This window comes from Lampetra fluviatilis, chromosome 82, assembly GCF_964198595.1.
Source record: "Lampetra fluviatilis chromosome 82, kcLamFluv1.1, whole genome shotgun sequence".
Classification (NCBI taxonomy): domain Eukaryota; kingdom Metazoa; phylum Chordata; class Hyperoartia; order Petromyzontiformes; family Petromyzontidae; genus Lampetra; species Lampetra fluviatilis.
In genome coordinates, this window is record NC_136356.1 from 986,502 (window position 1) to 997,725 (window position 11,224).

An 11,224-nucleotide genomic window follows, 5' to 3' on the forward strand; every position below is an offset into this window, starting at 1 on the left:
TGTAGCGGTTAGCGCGCTGCGCTATGAACCCGGCGACACGGGTTCGATTCCCGCTCACGGCCAGCACCAGTGACGATTATCAGAACCGGTCCCGAGCCTCCCCTAGGTCGACTCAGCCTCAAATGAGTACCTGCTGCGGTGTATAAACATCGCCACTAGGGAGACAAAGGCGGACGGGCGTGGTGTTGGCCACCCACCCCCTCGTGCACCGTGCCGGCCTTTATAGGTGCTTGCTAACAGCACTTTCCCCTACAGTCTGTTAAGGCTATACGGGGAATCTTTGTCTGTATTGTGTACATGTGAGGAGTGTTAGTGCAGCGGTTAGCGCCGAGCTCGATTCCCGCTCACGGCCAACATCGGTGACAAATGTTCTGAACTGCCCCTCGGCCTTCCCTAGGTCAACTTAGCCTCAAATGAGTAATTGCCACTGGGGAGACAAAGGCGGCCGGGCGTGGTGTTGGCCACCGAGACCGTTACCACCACCATGTACGGTGATTTATTTCTTCTGGAAGACTTTGCAGTTTTTTCTTGGATTTTTATGTTTGCGCATATTCACTTTAAGATGTTTTCTTGTTCGTGTTTTTGTTTTTTATTTGTTGCGGTTGCACCCGATTCAAGAGCCGAATGGCTCACAGGGCTATACCAAATAAATGAAACCGAAAACTGAAGGGTATACGGGAGGGGGGGCTTTGTCGGTTCGGTTTGTGCATCTGGCTATTGAAATAATTCGGCCGAGTGAATCGTTGATAGAAGTCACAATATCACGTGGTGCGAGACACAGAGACCGAGAGTCGCAAGTCTTCACGTTTAAAACTGCGGCAGGGACGATTAGAGATAAGATGGAGCTGCATCATGTCAAGCAGGAAGCCTCAGCAACACAGGAGGAGGATGAGATGGTATAGCGAGTCGGTGTTTGACATTCCTCGAGTGCCATGTGAAGTTGCGACAACACGAGACGGCAAACCCCGGAGCCCCATCAAATCGTCGTGGTGTGCCTGCAGCTGACTGTGATCTACGCCTTTTAACAACGCGCCCAAACCCTCACAGGACGAAATGGAAATGGATTACACTGGTCAACAAAAAAAACATTTTTTTCTGGCCTGGACTTTTGTAGCTGTTCTAGACTAATTTCAGGGTGCTGATTCCAAATCTGATCTCAGATTTGCTCTATCACATCATTTTCAAGCTATCGGCATACCCCATTTTCATTGATTTGACCCGAAATTAACTCTGTCGCTTATGATTGCAAGTTGTTGCGAGTCAGTGACTGCTTTAGTGTTAAAATGTGGTGCTGTATTTTTAGGATAGTGTGTTTATAATATCATTTTATTTAATATTTTTCTTCTGCAGTTTTTATTGAAAATGCAATATTTGATTTCTCAAAAACCTGATGTGATAGACAAAAACTGATGCCAGATTTGGAATCAGCACCCCAAAATTACCTTAAACCGTTGGAATACCTTATGCCGGAAAAAGTGTGTTGACCAGTGTTATTCATGATTAATGCGTGCTCGCCAATGGTAAACTCTGCGCGTTCTAGTATCGCAGCTCTAAATATACGGAGGATTGTAGATTTTTCGGCCGGGTGGTTTCCTCGGCACAGCGAGCGGCTTGCATTCGGAACGTTCAAATCCTGGTTGTGGGTTGACTCAGACCATCATCCGTCCAAGGGTTGATAAAAATCAGTACTACGTTGTAGGGAGTTGCTCACGCCTGTCTCATGGACAGAATCGCCCCTGCCAAAAAATGATCGAATTTCCGATCCTGGCTCCACAGGGCTGTAAACGGAAGATGATCACCATTGAATCGATGCTTTTTTTAAAAGAGGAAATCACTTTGACTTTTTCTAAATTGGATGGGAATGTAAAATTCTCAGCCAATTTCATCAACGGATGAAGTAATTTACTCTCCGATATCATTATCACTTTAAAATTTTACCGCTTAAAGCCCATTGAGCTATACGGGGGATCTTTTTTGATTTTGTGTTTATGTTGCCACGCCCATTTAGCCCCCTCGATCCGGCTGAACAAAAGCTGTTTAGGCATGCGGTGGCTGGGCATACGGGCTACATGGCCCAGCCAACGCAGCCTTGCCTGCCAGAGGAGCTCACCAATGGCACTGTGCCCAGATCTTTCAGGGATTTGTGAGCTCCTCATACAATCCAGCCTGGTTAAACCCAGGATGGATCGTAGGCAGGCCAGCCTAAATGTTTCTAAACGGTGAAGATGTTCCATTAGGGGGGTCCACGTTTCGCAAGTGTAGAGAAGGGAAGGAATGACTGTGGCCGAGAAGACCTGAAGCTTCGTGCGGAGAGACAGACCAGGTAGCTTGCACACAGCATTACACAACCGATGAAAATATATTGCCGCTCGACTGATTCGGAGTGATACCTCTGCTATTAAACCGGAGCTGGTCATGAGCACACTGCCCATGTATGGGAAACTCTCCATTCTCTCCACAACTGCCCTATCACCAATTGGGAGTTGTGGAGGCGGAGTGTCCGATGGTACAAAATACCGAGGTAAGTGCTTAGTTTTGGTGGGGCTCCAGGTTCAGTAGCAGCGCTTCCAACTCCTCCACTGAGTGAGCAGCAATTATCAGATCATCGGCATACGTAACATGGTTGAGCAATAGGGAGACATTCCTTGACTGCACCCGGGCATCGATTAGATTCCTATTGTATCTGTACCGAATGGGAATTCCTCTGGTACAGCTATTGAAGGCTTCACGAACTACGTGGTCGAAATAGATTTTAAATAATGTGGGAGCTAAATGATATCCCTGTCGCACCCCAAGGTGTAAAGGAAATGGCTCCGACTCCAGGCCACGTAGTTTTACCTGGGCCCGCTCACCATCATGAAGGTCCTTAATGATCGTGAGCAGAGGGTCAGGGACACCGAAAGCACGAAAAACAACCCAGAGCCCAGGCCTACTGATGGTATCATCGGCCTTGACCAGGTCAATAAACAGAGATGTAGGTCTTGTTGGAATTCCGTACACCTCTGCTGTAGCAGACGGACAGAAAATATGGCATCTGTGCAGGACCACCCTTTCCAGAAACCGCATTGGGGCTCCGCAAGCCTCTCCTCAGCGTGCCTAGCAAGGCGATGTTCAATAATCCTTGCCAGGACATTTCCCTGCACACTGAGGAGTGAGATGTACCTGTAGTTGTTATAGTTTTTTGCGGTCCCCCTTCTTAAAGAGGTGGGCCACCAGGGCATCCTTCCAATCCTGCGAAACCCGTCCAGTGGTCCAGACTGTTGTTATGCTTTCATTTAGGGCAGTCTGTGCACAAACGCCACCCTCCCTCATTGTTTCGCTTCGGAGTTCATCTCTGCCTGGTGCCTTTCCTGGTTTCGGACTCTGGATCGCATTCAGTACTTCCTCAACAGATGGCACCTCAGCCAGCCACTCACAGGGGGTGACTTCTTCCTCCAATAATTGAGGCACCGCAGCCTCGGCAGGGTCATCCCCACGTTGTCCCACATTGTTATCCAGGCTGAGGGATGTCCCCTCCCCTAGAACCTCACAGAAATGCTCAGCAAATCTGAAAACCTGTTTTTGGGGGTCGGAGATTGGAACACCGTTCTTTCTCCTAATGATGGGAATAGGTGTGGCGCTGCAGGTTACTTTTTTGATGGAATTAAAAAGCCATTTGTGATCGTGGCCCATTGAGGCAGACTCCATCTCCTCAGCAACCCGCGACCACCACCCATCCTTGCAGTGCCACATGGCTCTCCGAACCTCCAAGCGAAGGCTGCAGTAAGCCTCCTCATTCTCTCATCGGCTACGATGCTGGAGCTGATGAGAGTAGGCATATCGATTTTTCTCAGCCAGCTTGAACACCTCCTCTGTCAGCCAGGGTATCTGGGGAGGTCTAGACCGTGTACCCAAAGACACCCAACAAGATGACTCTATCCCGAGGGGCCACTTTAGCTAGCACCTGTGAAAGGAGGTCATCGAAGGCATCTGACTCATCGGCCTTGCCTGCATCCCTTCGGGGACGTTTGTCTTCAGTGGGGGCATAAGTAACCATGACCACCACTCCTCGCCTCCGGTTGCTTGGAAGGCGAGCCCAAAGTAGCCTGGGGTTTACAGCTCCCAACACCTCACCGCCACGCTCCCACACCCCCTTCATTATTTTGTTCAGAAGAAGAACCATTCTCTGTTGTTTGGCAGTCTCATGCCCCGAGTAGAGGACTGTCCAACCCTCATGGTGGCAGGAGTCAGAGCCAGTCAATCGGACCTCCTGAATACCACAGAAATCCAGGCGGTACCAGTCCAGCTCCCAACAGAGGAGTGGCAGCCTCTCCTCTGCAGTGAGCATTCGAAAATTCCACGTGGTCACACTCAGTGGTTTTTTGTTGTTTCTGGAGGAGCCCCGAGGGTAAATATTTAGTTTCCTGGCTCTGCCAAATGGGGGTTGGCCAGGAGACGTCATAGACGCCTGTCCCCCCGGGGCCTCCGGCACAAGCGTATTCATAAAACATTTCCATCGTGGTTTAGTGGTATTTAATTGAATGTTACCAGCCCCTCGCACTCGTCCAGAGCCACCATTTGGCCACTGTGGTGGTCACAAACGCCATGAGGGGAAAGGCCAATTGGAATTGGTTCTCCCCCCCACAGCACTGCCCATGACAGCATTGCCTGTCCGGCACCACGAGGAGGTAGGGGTTGTTTTGGCCGGACGTGGCACAGGCTAGAGAAAAGACGGAGTGATGTGGTACAAGAGGATGTGGAGCTGAGTGGACTTGCTGATGACTGGTACCAGCGGTGTCAAGATCAGCTTCTGTGGAGGAGGCTCGTGAAGGACGCTACTGGGCAGTTGGAAGCATTCGCTCTCCAACAACAACGGAGAGCGGAAGAGCGACGTTCACAACAACGAGCGGAGCGCCGGATGGCTAAAGCACAGAAAGTTGGCACAGTAGGGGGCATAGGTAGTGTATCAGCCAGTCATCTCAGTCAGTCGACCTGTGGCATCTGAGTTTGCCCCGTGACCTCCTGTCAGCTGGCGTTCGACACTTCACCTGGTCTCAAGGTGCACATAGCCTGGCACAAGCGTTGTGGTGACGTCAACGACACTTAGTGGCGAATGGCGGTTGTTGTGTTTATGTGGGGAGTGATAGTGTAGCGATTATTGTGCTGAGCTACGAACCCGGTGACGGTCGTTCGATTCCCGCTCATGGCCAACACATACAGGAGTCAGGGTCGGGATCGTACCCACCGCCTCCTGCATACCAGGCGACAGAGATAACATCTCGGTCAGCACCAGTGACACATATCTGAACCAATCCTGAACCTCCCCTACGTCAACTCAGATTCAAATGAGTACCTGGTGTGGTGTGTAAACATCGCCACTGGAAATACAAAGGCGACCGGGGGTGGTGCTGGCAACCCACCCCCTCGTGTGCACGGGGTTCGAAACTCAATCGGAGAGCTGGCAAGTTTTGATTCAAATGCACCTCCCGCGGGGCACGTAGTTGGGCCTATGTGTAATATGAGTATATATCCGGCTCACTGACGTATCACACCTTGTCATGGTGATTGGCTCTGCCGGTCCTGGTTTACAGCCAATGGGGGGAAGCCTGAGGGCATGGCCCTGACGTGATGGAAGGGTGACAGCTATGGAGATTGGTTCTGCTGGCTTTGGCCTCAGCCAATGGGGAGATGAGTCAGGGGCGTGGTCCCGGGAGCTGACGAGGGAGCCTGGAAGATTCGATGCAGGCTAACGAGGATTGGCTGAAGCGTACCACGTGACCCGGGGATTAAATAGGGGTAGAGAGGAACGACACGGGGTCAGAACGGGAACCAATGGAGGAAGGAGCCACGCGAGAGCGGGGCTCCGAGTTGCCACGTAGCAGTGCGTCTCTCTTGGTCTTTCTGTCCCTTCACGTTGTCTCTCAGCAGCGTGAAGTAGATGTAAACCAAAGTGAATAAAAGACGGATTCCAGAAGTCGTCTCAAAGAGTCTTATTACATATGTAAATGAAAAGTATAGCAATGCGGTACTGCTTTACCAAACATCGGCTACATAATAACGGGAGTTAAATTTACGTCTCAAATCCACGTAAACTCACAACACATTAATGAATACAATTATATATACAGCTACTCAGGCATGGGGATCCCATTGAAACCCATTTGCAATAGGGATTGAGAATTGGAACTGTTACCCGTGAACAAAAAAATTCCCAGTAAGCACGAGTCATGAGCTTGCGTTGATTAAGTCCCTGTCCTTCCGCTGCGATGAGGGCCTTCAGTCTCCATGCGGCCAGGCAGAGGGGCGAGGGTGGGAAGGCATTCATCTGTCGAGTGAGATTGTCCAAACCCTGAAGCGAATACCGCCGATTGCCTGCAGTCCGTGCCTGAGGCCTCGTCAGCAGCCTGCCTGGTACCAGTCCATGCGTGCGTCATGGTGTGCTCGGGACGAGAAGGGAGGAGAATGAGCGAGGCAAGAACGACTCTTGGCGGTGTATCACTCAGCTCGTGCGTCGATGAAGAATGCAGTCAAGCTGCGAGAAGTAATGTGAATCGCAGGAGACATTGATCAGATTTCTTCGAATACATATGGCCCATCTGAGTGTCGCCAGTTGATCAATGGCCACCACCTCTAACGTGGCTTGCGTGCCACTGGATTGTCACAGCCTCCTGTGTGCTTCGTTCCTCAAAGGAATTTCTCTCACTTGATACAGCAATCGTGCTGTGACGGTTCCACCTGAAGACGGAAGCTTGTGTTGCCTTTTATTAATTTACATTTTTTACCTACGTGACTTTACCGAAAAAACTTAAGAATAAGAATATGGGAGTGAGGTGGTTGGGGCCACGCCTGTTGCTTTCGACGGTGGACAGCAGGAGAGGGGTGAAACCAATGGGCCCGGACTTGCTGTCCTCTTTTATATCTTTCCGAGCCCCCTTTATGAAAGCTTCCCTGACCCCATTTACTGCAGTCAATCTTCGGCCTCCTCCTCCAACGATTGTCAACCGTCGCACTCCCTTACACGACTTAGAGGCCTTGATTGACTTCCTAACTATCAATTATGTCAGGTAAGTGGTCTGTTGCCTCGGTCATTATACCTATAAATGTATTTTTTGTCTGTCTGTCTGTCCGTCTGTCTGTGTGTGTACACACGCTTGTGATGCTTTTAACTGACAAACTGTGGGGTTTACCTTCTTGGTTCTTTCGGTAAAGTCACGTAGAAGGGAAATAATAAAATAATAAAATTTAAACATAATAAAATAATTCTCACGACGTTTCGGCCACAACGCAAGCAGCCGTCCTCAGGTGAAGAACAGGTCTGTCGGAAAGACAGCATCTGAATGAACACCACCAGGCTTGGCAGCGTATATTTAAGCTGGGTTGGAGGGGGAAGAGCGCCTTGACAAAGGAATTTGCATATCAAGCGGAGTTTAGCATATTTATGGGAAATGCAGATATGGGATTAGTCACTACTTGTGGAATGCGTAGGAGGTGGGCGGGGGGTTTCAAAGTCATATTATGCCCATGCATTATGCAGCATGCAGGATTAGCAGCAACAAAGGGAGGGAGTAGGGTTAGCAGTAATAAATTGTAGGGACATAGAATCGGTCACTTAGCAGCATAGCGCTTGCTGCTGGCAGGGAAGGGGATCTGCACTTACAGCAGCCCTGACTGACAGCAGGTCACATGATAGACCAGAGAGAGTGATGTAGGGGGAAGGTTATAGAAGGGGCACGTGGGAGAAGCCCGGCAACCCGCTGGTAGGTTCTAGAGAGGGGGCGTGGCCGGGGCTGAGCGAGGCCACGCTGATAGCTCAGGGCTGTCGTTTGGAGTGGGATCCCGTCGTGCTGCTGCAATCTTTATTGCCATCTCTGTCTTCACCATCTCGGCGTCGTCAGTCAGGCAGTATGCCAGCTGTCCTGACTGGGAACTGTAGTTACTAAGTGTGAACTGTTAAGGCTGTTAATAAATAGAGTGCCTCCTACTCTTAGTGTCTCTGAGTCAGTCACTATACTATTGTAATGCGAGCGTAAACGGGGTTCGCTGCTGGGCTCTGGGCCATTCATACAGCCCGGGGTATTGGGGGGCGGAGCCCAGTATGGGGGCATATGGGAGGGCCCGCCGTTCACCTCGGGTACAATCGGAAGCGAGGTGAATGGGGGTAGAAACCAGCAGGGCGCTATGGGAAGGCTGGATTTGAAGGTCCGGAAGGGGAGGAGTCAGGATCACGTGGTAAAGAGGATATAGGTGGGAGCTCGGAAGGGCTCCGGGTCAGTTGTTGGAGTGAAGAAGCTGAACCACGTTGGGTGGCCAGAGGGAATCCGCGCCATCAGCCACAGGGCTGAAGGGGCTTCGGCACACCGTCGGCCAGCGGTGTGCGGAGTGGAGAAGCGGAAGGACTGACGAGGGAGCGCGTGCGGGGCGCGCGTGAGGAGACGCTGGTCCGCTGTCGGGACCAGCGGGGTGCGAGGAAGAAGTTGAATAAAGAGCAACGGAGACCAGCAGTGTGTGTGACGAAGTCCTTTATTACACTATTGTAGAGTCCGTAGATGCTACTAAAGTCAGTAGATACTATTTTAGTCGGTATATATTATTATTTTAACGCTGTGGGCTCACACAAAATTGACTTTTCCAAGACGAAGGTACTCTGCAACCCCACCGGCTATTATCAAATATTTGTTCATGAAGCCATCCAGATATATAAACACAGACACAACTTCAACCGAGAGGATGGGTACAAACTGAGCAATCATTGGAAGGACGTTATTAACCAGGTAAAGTCTTAACTGACTGTGATGTTTCCATCCTACCAGCCTATGTCAGCTGTTATTTCCGACTCTCTGTGTGTCTTTCTCTCTCTCTCTCTGTGCATCTCTCTCCAATCTCTACTCCAGTGACCCGGGTGCGGCCGTGGGGTCTACTTTCTGCCTCGTCCTCTCTCCCCCCCCTTCTCTCTCTCCCCCCATACTGCCGAGGCCTACAATACACTACACTATACACTACTATACACTACTATACACTACACTATACACTACTATACACTACACTATACACTACACTATACACTCCACTATACACTACACTATACACTACACTATACACTACACACTACATTATACACTACACTATACACTACTATACACTACACTATACACTACACTATACACTACACTACACTATACACTACACTATACACTACACTATACATTACACTATACACTACACTATACACTACACTATACACTACTATACATTACACTATACACTACACTATAAACTACACTATACACTACACTATACACTACACACTACAATATACACTACACTACACACTACACTATACACTACACTATACACTACACTACACACTACACTACACACTACTATACATTACACTATACACTACACTATACACTACTATACATTACACTATACACTACACTATAAACTACACTATACACTACACTATACACTACACACTACAATATACACTACACTACACACTACACTATACACTACACTATACACTACACTACACACTACACTACACACTACTATACATTACACTATACATTACACTATACACTACACTATACATTACATTATTCACTACACTATACACTACACACTACACTATACACTACACTATACACTACACTACACACTACTATACATTACACTATACACTACACTATACACTACTATACATTACACTATACACTACACTACACACTACACTATACACTACACTATACACTACACTACACACTACACTATACACTACTATACATTACACTATACACTACACTATACACTACACTATACATTACACTATACACTACACTATACACTGCACTACACACTACACTATACACTATACTATACACTACACTATACACTACACTACACTATACACTACTAAACATTACACTATACACTACACTATACACTACACTATACACTACTATACATAACACTATACACTACACTATACATTACACTATACACTACACCAGGGGTCCTCAAACTTTTTAAACAGGGGGCCAGTGCACTGTCCCTCAGACCGTTGGAGGGCCGGACTATAGTTAAAAAAAACTATGAACAAATTCCTATGCACACTGCATATATCTTATTTTGAAGTGAAGAAACAAAACGGGAACAAATACAATATTTAAAATGAAGAACAAATAAAGTTAAATCAACAAACTTGCCAGTATTTCAATGGGAACTATGGGACTGCTTTTGGCTAATGAGATGGTCAATGTCCGGTTCCATATTTGTCACTGCTAGTCGTAACAAGTGATGCAAGTGTAGTAAGTATCAGGAGGCTTGACGACAGGGTCGGAGGCACACTTATTTATTGACACCAACTTGTGCACAGTAATGGGTACACACAATACTTAAGGGGGTATCGTCCCCTTCACTCGGCTACAGGGATACACGACTTCTAACCCCGCTAACCTACGCCCAAGTCCTCCACTACGGAGCTAGGGGAGGCTAACTATCCCAGCCCTGGTCAAGCTGGGATCCCGGCACCCTGAGTCTCCAGACTGGCTCGTCAGTCTGGGCTCTCGGGGCCACGCCACCGGCTTGCCCTGGTCGGCCCTGATAAGGACAGCGAGCCAGGGGAGCTCCGGGGCCTATGCTAGCTGGTCTTCCGTCTTCGCTGGTTAAAGCTGATACCCCGACCACGAGCCCTCCGGCTCACCACCTTTTATAGTACTCGGCCCCCGGGAGGGGCCCATGGGGGATGCAGGTGCGGACGTCGGTGTGAGCACCTCCTATGTGTACGCACCTAACCACGCCCCTTGTGTTTGTTGGCCATCCGCTCCCATACACAATTACACCTCTACATCACCCCCCCCTGTACAGCTCGCAGCCGTCCCCGGCTGCAGCAAAATCAGAATAAAGGTGCATCCCTCCCCAAACCCGTGTGTGCCTCGCGTAACTTTAACAAGAACAATGACAATCATAACAACAACAACAACAACAGGAAACAGGTAGAAGAAGAAAGTGAAAAAAATAACCCGGCGCACCCTCCCGAATAAATACCCCATTCCGCAAAACCACCATATATATACACGCGCCCCAGGCGCCTCCCCCCCCTCGTCCGCAAAGGCCCCCCAACGGCCGACCTCACAATAGTCTGCGCGTTCTGGCGCGCGTTCTCGCGGCGGGCCCGTCACAAGGGCCCGTCCCGCCTGCTCAGTGGCGGTTGTTGACGGTCCGGGTGCGAGAGAGTCTGGTG

At 49.3% G+C, this 11,224-nt stretch overlaps 1 pseudogene; it reads left to right on the plus strand.

Moving 5' to 3' along the window:
• Positions 1–6,458: 6,458 nt before the first annotated feature.
• Positions 6,459–6,585, plus strand: LOC144953766 (5.8S ribosomal RNA; annotated as a pseudogene).
• The last annotated feature ends 4,639 nt before the right edge of the window (positions 6,586–11,224 follow it).